A 22,962-nucleotide genomic window follows, 5' to 3' on the forward strand; every position below is an offset into this window, starting at 1 on the left:
AATATCAACAGCAATGGTGACATCATTCAATATGCTAAGAGGAAGATGCTACTAGGAAGAAAAAATGGCCAGCTCAAATTTTTGGATATGCAAGATGAGAATTCTCAATGGGCCCCCAGTTCTGTTGTTTGGGTAAAGAGAAATTAGAATTGGAAAAGTCGACCAACTCACTCTTTTTTTCTTTTTTCCAAAAAACAAATATAAAACTAGCATTTTGTTAAGAAATTCTCCTTCGAAGCTTCCTAGGTGGTAAATTTGAATTTGGCAGAAAGTTATAGGGCCCACTTACCAAGTGGGTTACATTATTTTTATTTTCTAGAAACTAATCAAATAGGATACTCATAGTTATCACTTAAATTCTCTAGTCAAACCCTTATCCAAAGGCACTTCTCAGTCTTTCCCTATCTGAAGAAGAATGGATCCTGGGGTGGAGTAGGGTTGCAAATGGACCTTGCCAGCCTGGCATTCCGACCAGACCTAGCATGTTTTGACCAGGACTAATAGTTTAGACACATTTAATATGCAGGGCCATGCCTTGTGGTGGACCAACCTATTTTAGGTCCTGACTAGCTCAAGGCTTCATGGGTTAAAGGCAGGCCAGGGGTTAAGGCCTGTTCAGTCAACAGAATTGGCTTAGCCACAAGTAGGTCTAGCCCGTTTGCACCCCAAGATCTACCAGTTGATTCCAATTCTTTCACCCGCTTTCACTGAAAGCAAAGGCAAGGCTTAAACCGTTTTCATGCATACCATAGTTTGTCGCCCCCACCTCCACTGGCAAAATCAGCAACTCTGTCAAGATGGACAGGGATGTGGACATGGAGACAGTACGGATGGTTAGTTTCCTGTAAACTTTAGGACAAAAGAATGCATTTTTAAATACTAAATTTACAAGAAACATATTAGGGAAAACTCAAATTGTTAATGTACAAATATACAAATTAAAATCTATACTCCAAATTATTAAGGACAAAGCACATAGAATAATAAATTTTAAAATAAAGGTAAATTACTTGAAAACTGAAACATGAGCACATAAACATATTAGGGAAAACTCAAATTGTTAATGTACAAATATACAAATTAAAATCTATACTCCAAATTATTAAGGAAAAAGCACATAGAATAATAAATTTTAAAATAAAGGTAAATTACTAGAAAACTGAAACATGAGCACATACGCAAGAAGCAATAAAGAACAAATGGTATCAACAATAAAGATAACAATACCTAAGGCGGCAAGAACTACTTTATTACACACTCCTCAAGGATTTTAAAAAGAAAAACTCAAGACGCCAAGTATTTTATGCAAGAGTATAATACGTACTAATAGATATGGGTCCAAAGAAAATTACTTGAATCCTTAATTGTTGAAAGCATGCCTAGCTCGCCCTGGGCTCACCTCCTACTCAGCCAAGTCTTAGCCATTTTTCTCTTTTTTTTGTGTGTTTGCATAATATGCTGTAAATCCTGTAAAAAAAATGTGCCAGACACGTGCGGGGCACATGTCGAGGTTTGGTCCGCCGTGTCGGGCTCGGATCCGAGTTCAACCGAGACCCGGGCTCTCGAATGTTCGAGAGCCTGCGTCTTTTAAAAGACGCAGGCTGGGCAGACGAGGGGCAAAACCCTTGCCCCTTCTCTCTCCTCTACTCCGCCTCCCGTCTCCGACCCCTTCCTTGCAGGCGACTGGAGCCGCCGCCGACCCCCCTTCTCTCTCTCCTCTATGGCTCCCGTCTCCATCTCCCATCCCCCTCCTCTGCGGCTACCAACGACTAGAGCCGCCAGCGACCTCCGTGAACCCTCGATCATCTGGCCATCAGTGTCGCGCCATCGACAGCCCATCGCCTTCGTTTGTGCCCTCCATGGACTCCCCTGTCACCGTGGTCTTCCCAGGTAAACTCCACCCCTTTTCCCGTTTGGTGGTGGTGGACCAGAGCCACCATCGTGGGTGGCTCTGGGTCTACCAGGAGAGTGGTGTCGAGCAACCCTCCTCGCTATCTCCTCTCTTCTTCGTCTCCCTCGACCCTCCTGTTCTCGAGTCGGTGGACCAGAGCCACCATCATGGTGGTTCTGGGTCAGCCAGGGAGGGAGGTGTTGAGCACCTCCCCTCGGTCGTCTCCCCCTTTTTCCTTCTGGCAGGCGGCAGGGATGTCGCTTGCGTCGCCTCCTCTGTCTGGCAGAGGGCTCCTGGGTGGCCCTTGTGCCTTGGTCGGCAGGGTGGCAAGGGCCCACCGCCTGCCTCTTGTTCAGGCAAGTCGGCAGGGGCTGAGCCCCTGCCACCTCCCTTCTTGTTCTCGGTAGGTTGGCAAGGGTTGAGCCCCTACCACCACCTCCCTGAGTCTGAGAACGGCGACAGGGGCCGAGCCTTGTCGCTGTCTCCCTCTCTTTTCTTGTTGGGTGGGTAGGGGTCGAGCCCCTGCCATCTCACTGTGTTCGAATGGGTCGGCAAGGGCTAGCCCCTACCGTCTCCCTGTGTTTTGGTTGGCGGGGAGTGGTCAAGCAGTCCATGTTCCCCTCTTCTCTCTTTCTGATTTTGACGGGCAAACAGGGGCCCAACCCCTGTCTCTGCTCCTTTCCAGCAGGCAGGGGGCAGATCCCCTGGCTCTGTGTTCTTCTTGTCAGGCAGGTAGGGAGCAGGGCCCCCTTCCTCCATGTGGTTCAGGCGGGTCGACAGGGGCCAAGCTCCCTGCCGCCTGTTCTTCTTGCTGGCAAGCCGACAAGGGTCGAGCACCTACCCCCTTCTGCCATTCTCGGCAGGAGCGGAACCCCCTTGCCACTCCCTATCACTGCTCGTCTGGCATGGGAGGTCCCTGCCTCTGTTGGTGTTTCCGGCAAAGGGGCTGCCTCTGCATGCTCTTCCTGGTGAGAGGCTCTGACCCCTGTCTCTCAATTTTCGGTTGGGAGCTTTGCCGCCTCTGGTTTTCCAGGCGGGGGGCTCGCCCCGTGCATCTCATTTGTTTTCCCGCAGGGGGCTTCACCCCCTACCTTGATCTTGCGATCATCTGCCTGTCTCGTTTCCAGTAGGGGGCTGCGCCACCCTGTCCTGATTCGTGTTCTGACAGGGGGTGTCACCCCCTGTCTTGTTGTGGCAGGTTTGGTAGGGAGCCTCTGCTCCCTCCCCTGCCTTCTCCATCCTGGCAGGAAGGGAACCCCTTCTCCCTGCCTCTGTTGCTTTTTGTCAGGCAGGGGTGAGGCACCCCTGCCTTTGGCACCCTTGCAGACAGGAATCCTCCGCTACCTGCAAGCGAGGAACCGAGCCCCTCCTTGAGATCTTATGATAATGGGTTAGGGCTCGGCTTGTGCTTATTGTGTTTCTTCTTTTAATGGCTTATCGCTAACATTCTAAGCATCGCAGGTTGAATGATGGATCCTGCTCGCGCCCTGTGGCCGAGCTCGTACTTACCTACGCTCGCAAGCGTATGCTGAACTGCAACCCCTCAAGGTAGAAGATTCTTGCGTAAAAGGACAATGAACGGATAAATGCTAACATAAGGAAAGATAATTAAAAATGAATGAGGACGATGATATATATATATACATATAAAATATATGTGTATGTCTTTTGACTCAAGGACGCGGTTTTGCGATCCTTGTCCTATTTACTTTCCTTGCACTTTCCTTTTTTGTTGCCGACGCGCTATATGTGCCTAGGCTTTTAATTAATGTCTTTACATTTCATGTCTTTTAATTCATGTCCTCTTTACTTTTCTGCACTTTACTTTTCTGCTGTCCCGCGCTTTATGCGTCATGGTTTTTTACTTAATTATCTTTACTTTGATGTCGCGCTATATGTGCCCAGACTTTTGTTCCACCTTTACTTGTTGTACTTTCCTTTTTGTTGTCCCGCGCTTTATGCGCCAAGGCTTTCCTTTCTGTTCTTATTGGTTTAAGTTATTGATGCTCTTTTTCAGCCTTGCATATTTACTTGCTTATGTGTTGGCTTGGCCAAGGTGCGGTTTCGCACATCGTGTACTGTTTTGTGTATTATTTGTTCGTACATTGGTTAGCTGAGGTACGGTTTTGTACCTCGTGCACTGCTTTAGGTATGTCACTTGCTTGTGTGTTTGATTGGCCGAGGTACAATTTCGTATTTCAAGCATTCCTTTGAGTATTCACGTACCTGCTTGGTTGTTTAGCTAAGGTGCGGTTACGTACCTAGTGCACTACCTTATGTATTTATTCGCTTGCTTATATGGTTGTTTAGTCGATGCATGATTTCGTACTGCTTACGAGGTTTTGCGCTCAACACACAGTTTTGCACTTTACAGATCGATCGTACTTTACTGTTGCATTGTAACGTGCACAGGCTTGCTCTTTGTTGGCTTGCACTCACTGAGTGCAGCTTCGAGCGTATTTCAACTTGTTCATTTGTCTTAAAAGACACGATGCACACTTATGCACATGGTTCTTTAAAAAGGATGACTTTTAGGCACCAACCTATTTTCGAAACGTATAGTTTTGTAAAGCAGATTTTGAAAACCTTTTGTGAAATAGCGGCTGGATCTCCCAAATCAGTGTATTTGAGGAAAGTGTTTACAACTTCAATTTTTGTATTCGATACAACTCGGATAACCTTGTTTAAGAGCATGTGCATGTGAAAGTTCTACTGAGGAACCTGCGCTATTACTAGACCAGTGTTACGTCACCTTTAAGGTGAAACCTAGTTATTGGGTTTTCTAGCCAAGCTAAGATAGTTGGTGCTTTACCTTCCTTTGCGAGATTATTGTTGATGGATTTCTTCTGAGAAATTCATGCCCCTCTCCTCGTAGTGGTACTCTTAGTCATGTACAATATGTTTGGACTATGAGGAGCAGGATGAGAGGTTTGTAGTAACCTCGAGGCGTGTTTTGACACTTTATGTTAATCATGTAATATCGATGTTCGCCTAACAAGCAAGAGGCTCGTGACGGTCCAAAGGACCTGAGCATGACAAGCTTGAACTTGAATGGTTACACCATATCTTATCGGCAAAGCATTGTTGTAGGGATTTCCTTTTGAGAAATCCATGCCCCTTTAATCGTAGTTGTACTTTTGAACAGGTACATTGCATATTGTGATGAGTAGGATGAGAGGTTTGTGTTTACCTCGAACGTGCAATGGCACGTGTATGAGATCACAAAATGGTGATGTTGATACCCTCATTATGAGTTGACCTGTTTCATCGCGGTTGTACTTTTAAACAGGTATATTGCGTACTACGGTGAGTAGGATGAGAGGTGTGTGGTTGCCTCGAACGTGCATTGGCATGTATAATTCATTAAATGGTGAATATGCGCCTTTACAAGCAAGATGCTCGAGCGAGCATAATGGTCCCGAGCATGTAGAATGGGGCGGCGGTTAAGAAACTCCTGTCGTTCCTGTTCGAAATGGTTCATCAAGAGAGAGGATGGATGATACAAAACTCTGATGGACAAGCCATTAATGACTAGTTCGGGCAAATGACTCGGCTTCCCCAGTAATCAGAGTTAGGTGAAATGCTACAAAGATAGCCTTCAGGCCACTTCTGCAGAAGTTTGGATGCATCTACGGGCCACGTATGCCTTTGAGGATTTACTCTCTTGGTCACTGGACGTCCCCTTAGGACCGGACTCAGTCATTCGAGGTATCATAAAATACATGGTATAATAGACCCCTGAATCGATCTCGACTGTTTCTACGTTTAGTGCCTTGTGCGTACCCACAATGGCAAGTTAATAATCAGAACAAATAAAAATTATTCACATTGTACAGATGTGCGTGATGTGACTGTTAAAATATATGTATTATATATTTATATATATATATATAAATATATTTGTCATTCACTACCCGATAAGGGGTAGTTCTGTAAACTCGCCCAATAGGGGCATTTTAGTCTTTTTTCTTTTTCTATTTTTTTCCTTTTACCTTTTTCTATTTTTTCCATTTCTTTTTGTCTTTTTTTATTTTTCTTTTTGTGCATTTAATGCACAGCCATTGGGGGCCCCAACAAAGAGTCGTTGGGCCCCCAACGGTCACAATTGTGACCGTTGGGAGCCCAACGACTCCTTGTTGGGACTCCCAATGGTCCCTCTCTCTTGCTTTTCTTTAACTCTCCCTCACTCCTCTCTTGCCTATAAATAAGTGGGGTCTCCCCCTTTGTAATGGGTGGCTTCTTCAAGCCCTTTAGTGCATTTATAAGATTTTATGCTTTCTAGCCATTATTGGCTTTTGTGTATGTCCTCTTTTGGACTTGTTCTTTGATTTCTATGTGTGAGTGTCCATTGTAGGACATACATTTCTTTTCCGCATATTTTATTACATGGTATCAGAGCTTTGGTTGTGCTCTTGATTCATATAGCTAGTTGTCTAGCTTTCTCTCTCTCTTTGTTTGTCCTCCATTCTTGACTATATAATGGAAGGAGAACAAAAGATTGATCTCTCCTTCAAGCTTAATGGTACTAACTACATGATGTGGGCCGCCGCCATGGAAAACAACCTCAAAGGTAAAAAGCTTTGAGGATATGTGATGGGAACCATTAGGGAACCTCAACTTCAACTTACGAAAATTGATGGTGATCAAGAAAAGGCTCTAGAAAGAAGTGCTCGCATGAAGGCTATTGAAGATCACCAATCCAAGGTAGAAGATTGGGAAAGTAAGCATGCAAAAATTCTTGCATGGTTCATGAACAACGTGGAGCTAAAGATTTGCGCCAACATTGCTAAATTCCGCCTAGCAAATGAAGCATGGTTCTTTATGAAAGGTATGTATACCCAAAAAGACCTTGCTCGTCAATTCTTTATTCAAGAAAAAATTCGTACCATTAAGCAAGGTGAAATGAGTGTAAGAGATTACTATAGCACTCTTGGACCTTTATGGGATGAGCTATCCCTTCTTGAACCCAAATGGGTATCAAGTGAAGATGTTGAAATGAGAAGAGAACAAATGGAGAAAGAACAATTTTCCAATTTTTACATGGGCTTAGACCCGAATATGAGCAAGTTAGGTCCTCCCTCCTTCATAGATCAAAACCACTTCCATTGGAAGATGCCATAGCCGAAATATGCCAAGAAGAAACACGTCTTGGCATGATTAAAGGAGGAGATGAAGTTCTTGTCGTGTCTAGACCCGACAATCATATGAAAGCATACAAGCCTCCACACTTTGGGAGGCAAAATAACTATAATGGCAATTATAGGAAAGCTATTTGCCATCATTGTCAAGAACCGGGTCATATAAGACCTAATTGTCCAAAGATAAATGAGCCTCCAAAAGGTAAAGTTGCTACTATTGAAGAAGTTCCCCAAAAGAAGGAGGAGCCAATAAAAGGGAAAGAGTCATTCTCCCTTGCTCAACTATCCGAAGCACTTCAAATTCTACTCAAATCGCCGTCAACTTCGGGAGCCGCCATTGCCTCTTCTTCTTCTCCAGGTACGCCTTCTTGGATCCTTGATTCTGGAGCATCTTTTCATATGACCCCTATCGAAAATGGACTATCCAATGTATGTAGCAACTCCAAAAACTCTTTTGTCTCCACCGCCGATGGTACCTCTTTACAAGTTAAAAGTTTTGGAACCTTAGATTTTTCGAAAGATTTTTTTGTGCCAAATGTAAGAGTAGTACCTCAACTTAATTTAAATCTTTTATCTGTCTCTCAAATATGTGATCATGGATGTGAAATCTCCTTCTCAACCAAGGATTGCTTTATACAGGATCTCCAGTCCGGGAAGCGGATTGGGCAAGGCCATAGGAGGGGAGATCTCTACTACATGACCAATTTGAAACTTCCCACTAACTCTTTTTGTAATCATGTCCAAGATAAAAATATAGAAACTTGGCATCAAAGACTTGGACATCCAAGCTTCTCAAAAATGTACTCCTTTCCCTTTGGAAAGAAATTTTGTAATGAGAAACATTTTGTTTGCAAGAGTTGTATTTTTGGAAAAATGAAATCCACCCCCTTTCCAAAGAGAACATTTGTGTCAAAAAGACCCTTTGAATTAATTCATTCGGATGTTTGGGGTCCTTCTCCGGTCATATCAAAAGGAGGATACTCATATTATGTTACTTTCATTGATGATTTCACTCGATATGTGTGGATCTATTTTCTCAACTTAAAATCCGAAGTTTTTAACTTTTTTAAAAAATTTCATATGATTGTCAAAAATCAATTTTCAACTAATATCTTCATTCTTCGATCCGATTCCGGTGGAGAATATCTATCAAATGAATTTCAAGAATATTTGGAAATAAATGAAATTTGTCATCAAAGGTCATGTCCTAGGACTCCCCAACAAAACGGTCTAGCCGAAAGAAAACATAGACACATTTTGGAAACCACCAGGACTCTTCTCATTTCCAAAGAAATTCCTAAATGCTATTGGGCCGAAGCCGCCTTAACCTCCACTTATTTGATAAATAGAATGATATCCTCAACCCTTCAAAATATATCTCCATATGAAAAACTTTTTGAAAGAACACCCGATTTTAATAGGTTAAGAATTTTTGGGTGTAAGTGTTTTGTCCTTACACATAAAAGAGATAAGTTATCTCCTAAAGCTATCGAATGTGTATTCTTAGGATACAGAGAAAATAAAAAAGGTTTTAGGTGCTTCGATCCCAAAAGCAACAAACTATATGTATCCAAAGATGTTACCTTTTTGGAAAATGAAAACGGCTTTGAGAAAAATAAAGATATTGATGAAAGCGAATATGCTTTCTTATTTGATCTACTCTCTCAAGAAGATGTGACTCCTCACCTAGAGGATATTCCCAATGATTTAGAGGATACTCCTCTTAGTAATGATGAAATTGAAAGTAATGATGTTGAAAATAGGTCAATTCAAACCTATGCTAGGCGTGGTCGAGAAATTCCCATAAGTGCCTTAGAAAAATATTCTCAAAATTCCAACATAGAAGAAACCTCTTTAAGGAGATCTAGCCGAATCTCCAACCCTCCTAATAGGTTTGTTTCCTATGAATCCCTAACACCTAAATATAGGGCATGTCTAATTGCATTACACTCTTATCATGAACCATCACACTATAATGAAGCCAAAAACATTCCTCAATGGGTTGAAGCCATGAAACTAGAACTTAGTGCCCTTGAAAAAGCTAAAACTTGGAAAATAACTTCATTACCCACTGGAAAGAAGTCTATTGGATGTAGATGGGTCTTCAAAATTAAAACTAAAAGTGATGGGTCATTAGAACGTTATAAAGCTAGGTTGGTAGCCAAAGGATATGCTCAAGAGTACGGAATAGACTATGAGGAAACCTTTGCTCCCGTAGCTAGAATGACTAGTGTTAGGACTCTTATTGCGGTTGCATCCATTAAAAAATGGCCTATCTATCAATTGGATGTTAAGAACGCATTTCTTAATGGCGAACTAAGTGAAGAGGTCTATATGGATCCTCCACCAGGAGTATCCATTGGTGAAAACAAAGTTCTTAAACTAAAAAAGGCACTATATGGGTTAAAACAAGCCCCAAAAGCTTGGCATGACAGATTTAGCAATGTAATGACTAGCTTAAATTTTCGTTCATGTTATACTGACACTGCGTTATTTGTGAAAAGTGAGGGTCCTCTGTAGTTATTTTACTACTATATGTTGATGATATGATCATCACTGGAAGTGATGAGCAAGGAATCCATGATATTAAGAAAATTTTAAAAGAAAATTTTGACATGTCTGACCTTGGTTTCTTAAGATATTTTCTAGGTATTGAAGTTGCATATTCACCCCGAGGGTATATTCTCTCTCAGATGAAACTTGTTGCTGACATTTGTGCCAAGTCTGGAATTTCGGATGATAAAAAGACAGAAACCCCTGAGAGTATCAATGCAAAGCTAAGGCTGGAAGATGGGACACTTCTTGAGAATCCTACTCCCTAGTGTCAACTCATTGGGTCTCTGACATACTTATCCATCACTCGGTCGGACATAGCTCATGCAGTTCATTCCGTCAGTCAATTTCAACATGCACCTACAACTGTGCACATGAGTGCAGTCTTAAGGATTCTCAGATATATTAAGAACACCATAACTAAGGGAGTTTTTCTTTCCTCTTCATCATCACTTGATTTAATTGCCTATACTGATGCTGATTGGGGAGGAAATCCCAATGATAGAGTCTCAACCACTGGTTTTTGTGTTTTCTTAGGTGACTATGATTTCTTGGAGATGCAAGAAGCAGCATAAAGTATCATTGTCCTCAACTGAAGCGGAATATCGTGCAATGGCCACTACAACCATGGAGCTTGTGTGGCTTAGGAGTCTCCTCTGTGATATGGGCATCGTCATCTCAACTCCTTCGAAGATGTGTTGCGATAACAAGAGTGCTATCTATATTGCAAGCAACCACACCTTCCATGAGCGTACTAAACATATTGAGATGGATTGCCATTATGTTCGAGATGAATACCTAAAATGAACCATTACACTGCCCTACGTCACATCCGAGTACCAGTTGGCGGACTTCTTCACCAAAGCTCTTGCTGCTCCTCGTTTCATGTTTCTTCTCAACAAGCTTTCCGTTGTATCTTCCCGTAAAGTTTGAGGGAGGGTGTTAAAATATATGTAATACATATATTTATATATATATATCTATATATATAAATATATTTAACAGTCACTACCCGATAAGGGGTAGTTCTGTAAACTCGTCCAATAGGGGCATTTTAGTCATTCACTACCCGATAAGGGGTAGTTCTGTAGTTCTGCCGTGTGATTGCTTATCACATGCAGCTTATATACTGCTTATTATGCAATAGCTTGCACTTTATGATCACTGTAGTTACTTGTTGGTGGACTGAAGAATTCAATGGTTATTGCATGCATGGTAAGCTTGATTATGATTGTCAATGCTTATTCTGTTACTTGGCTTACAATGCTTGACTGTTTGGTGGAGCTAGATACTCCCTACCTGTAAAGTTGGTCAGACTGCTACAGTTGCTTACTTTGCTTGTTTAGCACCTTTGTCCGTTGCTACTTTGCTTTACTGGAGTTTTGCTTGCCATACTCGACAGCATGTATGGATAGCTTTGCTAGTTTTGTTTCTCCTGTTTAGTAGAGCAATTATCTTACTTACTGTAGTCTATGTTCTTCCTTGTCTTTTGCACCCCTACTAGTTTTTCGCAAAACTCACCCATTTTATGGGTAGGTGGACAAGTTGAGACCGCTTGCAATGGCACGATGACGTGATGAGTTCAAGGCGAGACCCTTTCCCTGACGTTACGCTCCTGAAGATATTTTGGTGATGTGTTACCAAAACTTCATTTCCTCTTTTCAATAAATATATTTGAATTGCAAATCAGTTTGAAAAAGAGAAATTTGTTGTGTAATGCGCCAAAGGTCCAGGGACTTGCTATTTCAAACATAATTTTCCGATGAGCCTATGTTTCAAACTTGATTTCAAAGCTTTCAACCTTTTCATAAAAGGTTTCAAGTCTAGGATTTTGGGGTGTTACAACTTTTGGTATCAGAGCGACAGGAAAATCGGTAATCCTTGATCATCCAGTATCTGCATCGCACTGTGAGTATTAATTTTCTGAAATTATTTTGCATTTATTTTAATTAAAGAATGTGTTTCTGCTTAGATATCGTTCAATGAACTGATCAAATCTATAGACGCATTAACCGAAGCAGTTGAACAGCTCCAAGCGATGGTCCAGAACCTGTATCATAAGGTGGATAGGTTGGTTTGCGAAAGCACCAATCTAGAGAGAGGTGTTGGCCCTCGAGTTCTTTTGGGTCTGATATACCTTCAAAACCCCGATGATTGTATTTTTTGTGGAAAGGTGGGTCGTTCTGCTGACGAATGTCACCTTAATCAATGTCGCGGTAAAAAGTCGGTCGAAGATAGTAATGATAATAAGCGTCGACCTGCTAAAAGACAAAAACAAGGTGAGAAAAATGAGCTACAACGACCGTTTAACCTGAGATGCCTGAGATGCAATCACGTTCATCGTAGACAGCCATGCCCCTGAAACACTGGTGGTTGTTTATATTGTAGCAAAATGGGCCACTTTATCCGCAATTGTCGCAAGAAATAGTTCGATAACCTCCAGCGAATGGGCGACACACCCCAACCTCCTTAGCAACAACAACAAGAACAACTCAAGCAGTAACCCATATCCTTTTCACTATGACAGAACAACATAGAAAGCATCGAATAGATACTCTGATAGTCTTAGTTTAAGACTTTTGTGTGTTTTGGGTACACATTTTTGTCAATTAAAAGCCTATCGATGAAATTTCGTATGACTTTGGTGTCTCGGAGATCTCAATGATTATAATGCTTATGCAGGTAAATGACATGTCACACCTACAAATGATTAATTCTGACTTATTAGGTGGATAACACATCACACCTACATAGTTGTGTTGCAGAGAGTTGCATTATGATTGTTCGAGTGAATATATCATACTTGTGTAACATGATTGATGAATATCATGAATATTGGACCAAAATGTTTTGAAGATATGTGTGTGAGCTTCACGCTAGAATAGTCGAATGCGATGTGCTTTGAGATAAGAATTGTGAATGCATATGATGATGCAATGATCAGAATATTTGCACATATAACTTGAATCCTGTGAAATTTATTAAACTACGTAAGAGTTACGTATGTTAAAGTTTAGTTGATTCATAATATATTATGTGTGTTCCTATGTGTATAGAACTCATGCTTTGATTACGCATGCTTTGAGGTCCTATTTGAGGAATGCAATGTTTCTTGTGGCAATGATACAATGCGTAGTGTAATATGTTTCTGTATGATATGATTGAAATGCCACGTGATAAGAAATATTGGAAGCATGCGATAAATGTTTAAAGTTCAATATATGATTATGGATCATACAACCTTATTGGAGGAATGTCTTTTGAGTGTCATGTGAAGTGATATGATGCATATTGCTGGTATACATGCTTGTGCCCATATTGGTGGCTACCGACCCTGAGAGCGGTCAATTGTTCTGAGCAACTGATTGTATTGATGCAAGTATCACTGAGTATGGTATCTGTTGAGGACCTGATCTTCAAAGGATTATCTGCGAGGGTGTGTATGATCAAGATTAGGTGACCCGGCTAGAGTGGTAGATCTCTGTGAGGATGTACATTGTCCAAGAGCGGGTAGCCGCAAAGACGGAAAACTCCTGTGAGGAAGTGTATGGTTCAAGACCAGGTATACCATCTAGGGCGATAATTCCTTTGTGAGGTCGTACATTTCCCAGACCAGGTGATTCGACGTTGATCTTGTTAATTATATTAGTGGCTATCGACCCTGAGAGTGGTCATTTGTGTTAATGTGTGTATCTTAATAATTTTCATTGAATATGGCATTTGTTGAGGATCGGGTTCCCAAAGGAATCTCTATGAGAAAGTACATTATCCAAGAGCGGGTAGCCAGAAAGACGGTGAAATTCCTGTGAGGAAGTGTATTGTCCAAGACCAGGTATACCATTTAGGGCGGTAATTCCTTATGAGGTCATACATTTCCAAGACCAGGCTATCTGATGTACAACTTGTAAATTTTGATTACCATAAAAAGTTGTGGGGAGCTGTGATAATCTTCTGAGATTGATATTGATAGCCAATTGTGAATTTATATATTTGGCTTTTTTGTTATAGCATGATTATATGTTGAACTCAAATGTGAGAATTGGATCCTTAGTGATTTAAGATCATGTTTTGGACCTTCGATAGAAGGGTGGGTTTTTCTGAGAAAGTATGACACCTTAAGTGAGTCATAACAGGTGACAGTTGGCCGCGTAAGGCCTTGAGAGATGAGAATAAATTGTGATTATTTAGGACAAAGAGTTTGTTAGAAATAGTGAGAGCGACAAACAACATCTTGATAATGATTCAGAGACCTCGTTCAAGGAACGTAAACAAGCTAGAGTAAAGTCTTGTTGTGTCACTTCATCCGTGTCGAATCAAGTAGAAGATAACGAATAAACATTCTTATAGTCTTCTACTAAAACCTTTTTTATGACTCTATATAAACTCTTGATAAGACAAAAGTTTATTAATAAAATCACATATACATTTTGTTTGACCGTTTTGTTGGCTTCAAACCTTTCTCAGGGACTCATGATGTGTTCTCCTGATCCCTTTAGAAGCTTATGTGTTTGGGAGCTCGCACACACGTGCATCCTGGTCAATACCAATTCCCTTAGACTGCGATCTTTGCAGATAACCTTCACATGAGATTTCGCGGACGATATTCTTTTAAGGGAGGTAGGATGTAAAGCCTATAAAAAAAACATGTCGGACACGTGTCTAACACGTGCAGGGCACGTGTCGAGGTTTGGTCTGTCGTGTCGGGCTCGGATCCGAGTTCGACCCGGACCCAAGCTCTCGAATGTTCGAGAGCCTGCGTCTTTTAAAAGACGTAGGCTGGTAGACAAGGGGCAAAACCCTCGCCCCTTCTCTCTCCTCTACTCTGCCTCCCGTCTCTGGCACCTTCCTTGCAGACGTTGACGATTGGAGTCGCCGCCGACCTCCGAGCGTCGACGACCCCCCTTCCCCGATGCCCCTTCTCTCTCTCACCTCTTTGCCTCCTGTCTTTGTCTCACATCACCCTCCTCTGCGGCCACCAACGACTAGAGTCGTTGGCGACCACCATAAACCCTCGATCATCTGGCCATCAGTGCCTCGCCATCGGCAACCCTTCACCTGTGTCGTCCATGGACTCCCCCATCGTCGTGGTCTTCCCAGGTAAACTCCACTCCTTTTCCCGTTTGGTGGTGGTGGACCAGAGCCACCATCGTGGGTGGCTCTGGGTCTACCAGGAGGGTGGTGCCGAGCATCCCTCCCCGCTGTCTCCTCTCTTCTTCGTCTCCCTCAACCCTCCTATTCTCGGGTCGGTGGACCAGAGCTACCATCATGGTGGTTCTGGGTCTGTCAGGGAGGGAGGTGTTGAGCACCTCCCCTTGGTCGTCTCCCCCTTTTTCCTTCTGGCAGGCGGCAGGGATGTCGCCTGCGTCGCCTCCTCTGTCTGGTAGAGGGATCCCAGGGGAGGGCTCTTGGGTGGCCCTTGTGCCTTGGTTGGCAGGGTGGCAAGGACCCCCCGCCTGCCTCTTGTTCAGGCAGGTCGGCAGGGGCTGAGCCCCTGCCACCTCCCTTCTTGTTCTCGGTAGGTTGGAAAGGGTTGAGCCCCTACCACCACCTCCCTGAGTCTGAGAACGACGATAGGAGCCGAGCCCTGTCGCTGTCTTTCTCTCTCTTTTCTTGTTGGGTGGGCAGGGGTCGAGCCCCTGCCATCTTCTTGTGTTCGAATGGGTCGGCAGGGGCCAGCCCATGTCGTTTCCCTGTGTTTTGGTTGGCGGGGAGTGGTTGAGCTGTCCTTGTTCCCCTCTTCTCTCTCTCTGCTTTTGAGGGGCAGACAGGGGCCCGACCCTGATCCAATAAATGTTATCTCTCAATAGTCTTCCTCAAGTTGTACATGGCAATCACCATGATATGATTTTAAATACCAAAACCTTTGTTTTGTCAAACCCTTTGTAAAAAGATATACTATTTGATTTTTGGAATCAATGAATCTTGCTTCAAGTTGGATGTCTTCAATTTTGTTTTGAAATGTTGATCTCTATATGCTTGGTTTTTCCATGATGCTCATGATTTAATGCAATCTTGATGGTACTTTGATTGTCACAAAATAAATTGATTTAGGATCTGTCTCATCCAATTCATGCAACAATTTTTTTATCCACGTCAACTGCAAAGAAGTTGCTGCCATGACCAGGTATTCATCTCCAGTACTTGCTCGAGCTATGGTCATTTGCTTTCAACTTGACCAATAAACTAGATTGCCTCCAATAAATATATAATACCCTAAAATTGATCTTCTTTCATCTAGATCGCATGTCCAAGATTTTCTTTCTGACTTTTCTTATAAAATAGTTCAGCACCCAAGTACCCTTTAAATACCTTAGAATTCGCTTCACAACTTTCATATGCCTAGTTCTCCGCTGGTGCATAAATTGGGATACTTGATTCATTGCATATACAACATCTAGTCTTGTGAAGGTAAGATATTGTAACATTCCCACAATACTCCTATACTCAATTGGATCACTATACAATTCTCCGTTATTAACACTTAATTGTTGATGTATTGAAACAATAGTCAATAAAGGCTTGCAATCACACATACCTCTTCTATGCAAGAGATTCATAGTATACTTATATTGAGTTAAAGTCAATTCAGCATTTCTTTTATCAACTTCAACTCCCAAGAAGTACTTTAACTAACTCAAATCCTTCATCTTAAAGCGCATACTCGGCACTTTCTTTATCTCCTCGATATGTCCAATGATGTCTATCATGTGACAATGATGTCATCCACATAAATAAGTAATCCAATCATGTATCCCTTACCTTTATGGATAAACAGGAAATGGTCAAGTGAAGATTTGTATAAACCATGCTTTTGTATCTCCAAGGAGAAGCTTTTGAACCACAAACAAGAAGCTTATTTTAGCCCATATATTTTCCTCTTAAGCCTACAAACATATTCACCTATATCATTCTCATTTATATCTATGTGGCTACTCCATGTAAACTTCTTTCAAATCTCCGTATAAAAAATATTTTCTTGACATCAAGCTGGCTCAAGGTTCAACCATGATCCACTACTAAAAACAAAATAATTCGTATTGTTCTCATCTTTATTATAGGACTAAAGGTCTTCTCATAATCTATACCATATTCTTGAGTAAAACCTTTTGCAACTAGTCAAGCCTTATACATTCTTGCTTCTATATATGTATGAGAAAAGTTTCACGATCTGTGTTGAAATTTTCATAAATCACTCATGTTTCAATATGATTTTTAACCATGTTTGATCTTCTGAACTCCAGTTGTTTGATGATTTCATCACATTCGCGGATTGTATTTTCATCACTACTCGTGTTTTTGGATTGTTGTCCCACTTCAATACTAGTCCTTTTATTTCTTTATTTCTTCTGGCGTAGACATGACCATCTTTAGATCTCCCATCTATAGCTGCACTTTCTTCAACAAGAATGAAATCTCCCCCTTGCTGCCCATGATTTTCTAAAGCTCCTTATTGTGATGTGAAAGCATTATTAGGCATTGAAAACAACTTTTCACTTAACCATGACTGATAATATTTGACGCTACTCTCTCTTCCTTTTTGAACCTGCTCTGCACTAAAATCACACTCAAAGAAACTCTCATCAAACACATTTCTGAAAATGTGAATACATTTATTTTTTATGAGCTCTAGGTTCAAATTTGTTTCTTCAGGACTTATTTATTGTAATGAAATATGCGGAAAAGAAAAGTATGTCCTACAATAGACATTCACACATAGAAATCAAAGAACAAGTCCAAAAGAGGACATACACAAAAGCCAATAATGGCTAGAAAGCATAAAATCTTATAAATGCACTAAAGGGCTTGAAGAAGCCACACATTACAAAGGGGGAGACCCCACTTATTTATAGGCAAGAGAGGAGTGAGGGAGAGTTAGAGAAAAGCAAGAGAGAGGGACCATTGGGAGTCCCAACAAGGAGTCGTTGGGCATCCAACGGTCACAATTGTGACCGTTGGGGGTCCAACGACTCTTTGTTGGGGCCCCCAATGGATGTGCATTAAATGCACAAAAAGAAACAAAAAAGAAAAAAAGAAATAAGAAAAAAATAGAAAAAGAAAAAGGAAAAAGGAAGAAAAGGAAAAAGTCTAAAATGCCCCTATTGGGCGAGATTACAAAACTACCCCTTATCGGGTAGTGACTGTTAAATATATTTATATATATAGATATATATATATAAATATATGTATTACATATATTTTAACACCCTCCCTCAAACTTTACGGGAAGATACAACGGAAAGCTTGTTGAGAAGAAACATGAAACGAGGAGCAGCAAGAGCTTTGGTGAAGAAGTCTGCCAACTGGCACTCGGATGTGACGTAGGGCAGTGCTATGGTTCCTTTTAGGTATGCATCTCGAACATAGTGGCAATCCATCTCAATGTGTTTAGTACGCTCATGGAAGGTGTGGTTGCCTGCAATATAGATAGCACTCTTGTTATCGCAACACATCTTCGAAGGAATTGAGATGACGATGCCCATATCACAGAGGAGACTTCTAAGCCACACAAGCTCCATGGTTGTAGTGGCCATTGCACGATATTCCGCTTCAGTTGAGGACAATGATACTTTATGCTGCTTCTTGCATCTCCAAGAAATCATAGTCGCCTAAGAAAACACAAAAACCAGTGGTTGAGACTCTATCATTGGGATTTCCTCCCCAATCAGCATCTGTATAAGCAATTAAATCAAGGGATGATGAGGAGGAAAGAAAAAATCCCTTAGTTATAGTGTTTTTAATGTATCTGACAATCCTTAAGACTGCACTCATGTGCACAGTTGTAGGTGCATGTTGAAACTGACTGACGGAGTGAACTGCATGAGCTATGTCTGGCCGAGTGATGGATAAGTATGTCAAAGACCCAACAAGTTGACGGTAGGGAGTAGGATTCTCAAGAAGTGTCTCATCTTCCAGCCTTAGCTTTGCATTGATAACCTCAGGGGTTTCTGTCTTCTTATCATCCGAAATTCCAGACTTGGAACAGATGTCAGCAGCAAGTTTCATTTGAGATAGAATATACCCTCGGGGTGAATATGCAACTTCAATACCTAAAAAATATCTTAAGAAACCAAGGTCAGACATGTCAAAATTTTCTTTTAAAATTTTCTTAATATCATGGATTCCTTGCTCATCACTTTCAGTGATGATCATATCATCAACATATAGTAGTAGAATAACTACAGAGGACCCTGCACTTTTCACAAATAACGCAGTGTCAGTATAACATGAACGAAAATTTAGGCTAGTCATTACATTGCTAAATCTATCATGCCAAGCCTTTGGAGCTTGTTTTAACCCATAAAGTGCCTTTTTTAGTTTAAGAATTTTGTTTTCACCAATAGATACTCCTGGTGGAGGATCCATGTAGACCTCTTCACTTAGTTCACCATGCTTAATGGTACGGATTTTTTCTTGGATAAAAAATTGACGAGCAAGGTCTTTTGGGGTATACATACCTTTCATAAAGAACCATGCTTCATTTGCTAGGCGGAACTTAGCAATGTTGGCGCAAATCTTTAGCTCCACGTTGTTCATGAACCATGCAAGAATTTTTGCATGCTTACTTTCCCAATCTTCTACCTTGGATTGGTGATCTTCAATAGCCTTCATGCGAGCATTTCCTTCTAGAGCTTTTTCTTGATCACCATCAATTTTTGTAAGTTGAAGTTGAGGTTCCCTAATGGTGCCCATAACATATCCCCAAAGCTTTTTACCTTTGAGGTTGTTCTCCATGGCGGCGGCCCACATCATGTAGTTAGTACCATTAAGCTTGAAGGAGAGATTGATCTTTTGTTCTCCTTCCATTATATAATCAAGAATGGAGGACAAACAAAGAGAGAGAAAACAAGACAACTAGCTATATGAATCAAGAGCACAACCAAGGCTCTGATACCAAGTAATGAAATATGCGGAAAAGAAAAGTATGTCTTACAATGAACATTCACACATAGAAATCAAAGAACAAGTCCAAAAGAGGACATACACAAAAGCCAATAATGGCTAGAAAGCATAAAATCTTATAAATGCACTAAAGGGCTTGAAGAAGCCACACATTACAAAGGGGGAGACCCCACTTATTTATAGGCAAGAGAGGAGTGAGGGAGAGTTAGAGAAAAGCAAGAGAGAGGGACCATTGGGAGTCCCAACAAGGAGTCGTTGGGCTCCCAACGGTCACAATTGTGACCGTTGGGGGCCCAACGACTCTTTGTTGGGGCCCCCAATGGTTGTGCATTAAATGCACAAAAAGAAACAAAAAAAGAAAAAAAGAAATAAGAAAAAAATATAAAAAGGAAAAGGGAAGAAAAGGAAAAAGTCTAAAATGCCCCTATTGGGCGAGATTACAAAACTACCCCTTATCGGGTAGTGACTGTTAAATATATTTATATATATAGATATATATATATATATGTATTACATATATTTTAACATTTATATGAGCATAACAAATGCGCCTACATATAAAGAATCATAATCAGTATGCTTCCCAAACAAAACATAACAGGGAGACTTATAATTTAAATTTTTCATGGGCAACATATTTATAACATGAACAGCCGAATGAAAAGTCTTTGTCCAAACATATAAAGGAACTCCCACCAACATGTAACATAGCTAGGGCACTTTCAACAATATCGTGATGTTTCCTTTCAACAAGTCCATTTTATTGAAGAGTATAGGGGCAAGATACCCTTTTGTTGATCCCATTATTTTCAAGATAAGTAATAAATTCTTTCGAATACTAGTGGCCTCCACCATCACATTGAAAATTCATAATAGACATAGAGAACTGATTTTTAACCAACATATGAAACTTTGAGAAGATTTAGATGTAGTATAAGAGATATTTTATTGAAAAAAGCTTTTCATCGGCGGTGACCTTAATGGACATGTAGACATTAGTAGGGATGGATTTGAGAGTATCCATGGAGGCTATGGTATAGGAGAAAGAAACGAAAGTGGAGAAAGGATTTTAAATTTTAGTTTGTCCTATGATATGATCTTAGCAAACACTTAGTTTAGGAAGAGAGAGTCTCACCTAGTAACATTTAAAAGTGGGGTTAATACGAGTCAGATAGATTTTTTCCTACTTAGAAAAAGAGATAGAGATTGTTGCATCGATTGTAAGGTTATACCAGGAGAAAGTGTAGCTACAAAACATAGAGTCTTAATTTTAATCTTAGAATTAGAAAATGCCGCAAAAGGGATAGACATAGGATAGATCCTAGAATTAAGTGGTGGGCACTGAAAGGAGCTAAACAAGGAATATTTGTAGAGCAGGTAGTTAAGGAAGTTGATTGGTGTCTCGAGGAGGATTCAGAATCAATGTGGAATAAGATAGCGGGTGGCATGAGAAAGGTGGCAAAGAAGGTATTGGGTGAGTCTAAAGGCGGTGCACCGCTAGGTAAGGATACATCATGGTGGAACGAAGATGTCAAATTAGCTATTAAGTTTAAAAGAGAGTGTTATAGAAATCTAAGTAAGAATTGTGATAATGAGAATTTGGAGAAGTATATGATAGTAAAAAAGGAAACTAAAAAAGTAGTTCAAAACGCGAGGGATAAGGTATATAAGGAGGTTTATGACAAGTTGGATACCAAAGAGGGCGAGAAAGATATTTATACGCTTGCAAAGATGAGAGATAGAAAATTGAGGGATTTGGGTATGGTTAGATATATCAAAGATGAAACGCAAAGGGTTTTAGTCAAAGATGAAGAGATTAAGGAGAGATAGAAAGATTATTTTGATAAGCTATTTAATGGAAGTCATGCTCAGGATCTCGGAGACTTCTCCATTCCTTTTCATGAGACGAATCGTGACTTCATGCGCAAGATTCAAAAGAAAGAAATTGCAGAGGCTTTGAAGAAAATGAAATCAAGAAGAGCAGTTGGCCCAGATGGTATACCTATCGAGGCTTGGAAATGCTTGGGTGAGAAGGTTTAGAATGGTTGACAAATCTTTTTAACAAGATTTGGCGGACAAATAAAATGTCTAATGATTGAAGGATGAGTACTTTGGTGCCTCAATATAAAAATAAGGGTGATATACAAGATTGCACAAACTATCGTGGTATAAAACTCATGAGTCATACTATGAAACTTTGGGAGAGAGTGATTGAGTATAGGTTGAGGAAGGTTGCCATGATATCGGAGAATCAATTTGGTTTTATGCCCGGAAGATCAACTATGGAAGCTATATATCTTCTTAAACAACTTATTGAGAGATATAGAGAGAGGAACAAAGATTTGCATATAGTTTTTATTGATTTAGAGAAGGCATATGATAAAGTACCTAGGGATGTTCTCTGGTGGACAATGATGAAGAAAGGTGTTTCTCTCAAGTACATTAGTATAATTAAAGATATGTATGAAGGAGTAGTAACCAATGCCCGCACTTGTGGAGGGGTGACAACCAATTTTCCCATAACGGTTGGGTTACATCAAGGATCTGCATTAAGCCCTTTCCTATTTGCTATAGTGATGGATGAGCTTACGAGATCAATTCAAGAAAATGTACCATCGTGCATGTTGTTTGCTGATGATATTGTTTTGATTGATGAGTCTAGAGCTGGGGTTAACACTAAGTTAGAATTATTGAGACTGACATTGAAAGCAAGAGGTTTTAAGTTGAGTAAGACAGAATATATGGAATGTCGGTTTAGTAAGCAACGAAGTAGTAATGGGAGTGTAGTGAAGCTTAGTGAGCAAGAAATACCGGTGGAGGACTGTTTCAAATATTTGGGATCTATCATTCAAAAGTATGGAGAAATTGATGAAGATGTAAATCATAGGATAAAGGTTGGGTGGATGAAATGGAAAAGTGCAACTGGAGTGTTGTGCGATCCTAGAATGCCATTGTGGTTGAAGGGAAAGTTTTATAGGACGACAATTAAGCCTGCTTTACTATATGGTACGGAATGTTGGCATGCCAAGAGACATCATATTAAAAAAATGAGTGTAGCTGAGATGCGTATGCTTAGATGGATGTGTGGAAATACAATAAAAGATAAGATTCGAAACGAGGAGATACGTAAGAAGGTAGGCGTTGCATCCATTGAAAATAAGATGAGAGAGAATCGTTTACGGTGGTTTGGACATATTCGGTGAAGGCCTAATGATGCTCCAGTTAGAAGGATGGAGAAATGGGAAAATATATTAGTTAAAAGAGGTCGGGGTAGGCCTAAGAAGACTTGGATGGAGATGATAGGAAAGGATATGAATGCTTTGAACCTCACCGAGGACATGGCATTGGATAGAAATGATTGGAGGAGAAGGATTCATGTGGAAGACCCATAATGATTTTCTTTTTTGGTTCATATCGCCGACCCCAATTGTTTTGGGATGAACGTGTAGTTGTTGTTGTATATGAAACTTTGTGAATATA

General features: G+C 40.8%; 1 protein-coding gene across 2 annotated transcripts in view; it reads right to left on the reverse strand.

The window, feature by feature from the left end:
• LOC149816329 (uncharacterized) overlaps positions 1-22,962 on the reverse strand; it is a 45,274-nt gene that overhangs the window by 644 nt on the left and 21,668 nt on the right. Inside the window, exon 5 of one of the 2 annotated variants that reach the window (XR_016427713.1) lies at positions 220-789. The exons of the other annotated variant lie outside the window; for it this stretch is intronic. The gene's annotated coding sequence lies outside the window, so the exon portion shown is untranslated. Of the gene's footprint in view, positions 1-219; positions 790-22,962 lie in introns of those variants that run through there. 2 annotated transcript variants of the gene reach the window in all.

This window comes from Nuphar pumila, chromosome 14 (assembly GCF_984573655.1).
Source record: "Nuphar pumila chromosome 14, dmNupPumi1.hap1.1, whole genome shotgun sequence".
NCBI lineage: Eukaryota > Viridiplantae > Streptophyta > Magnoliopsida > Nymphaeales > Nymphaeaceae > Nuphar > Nuphar pumila.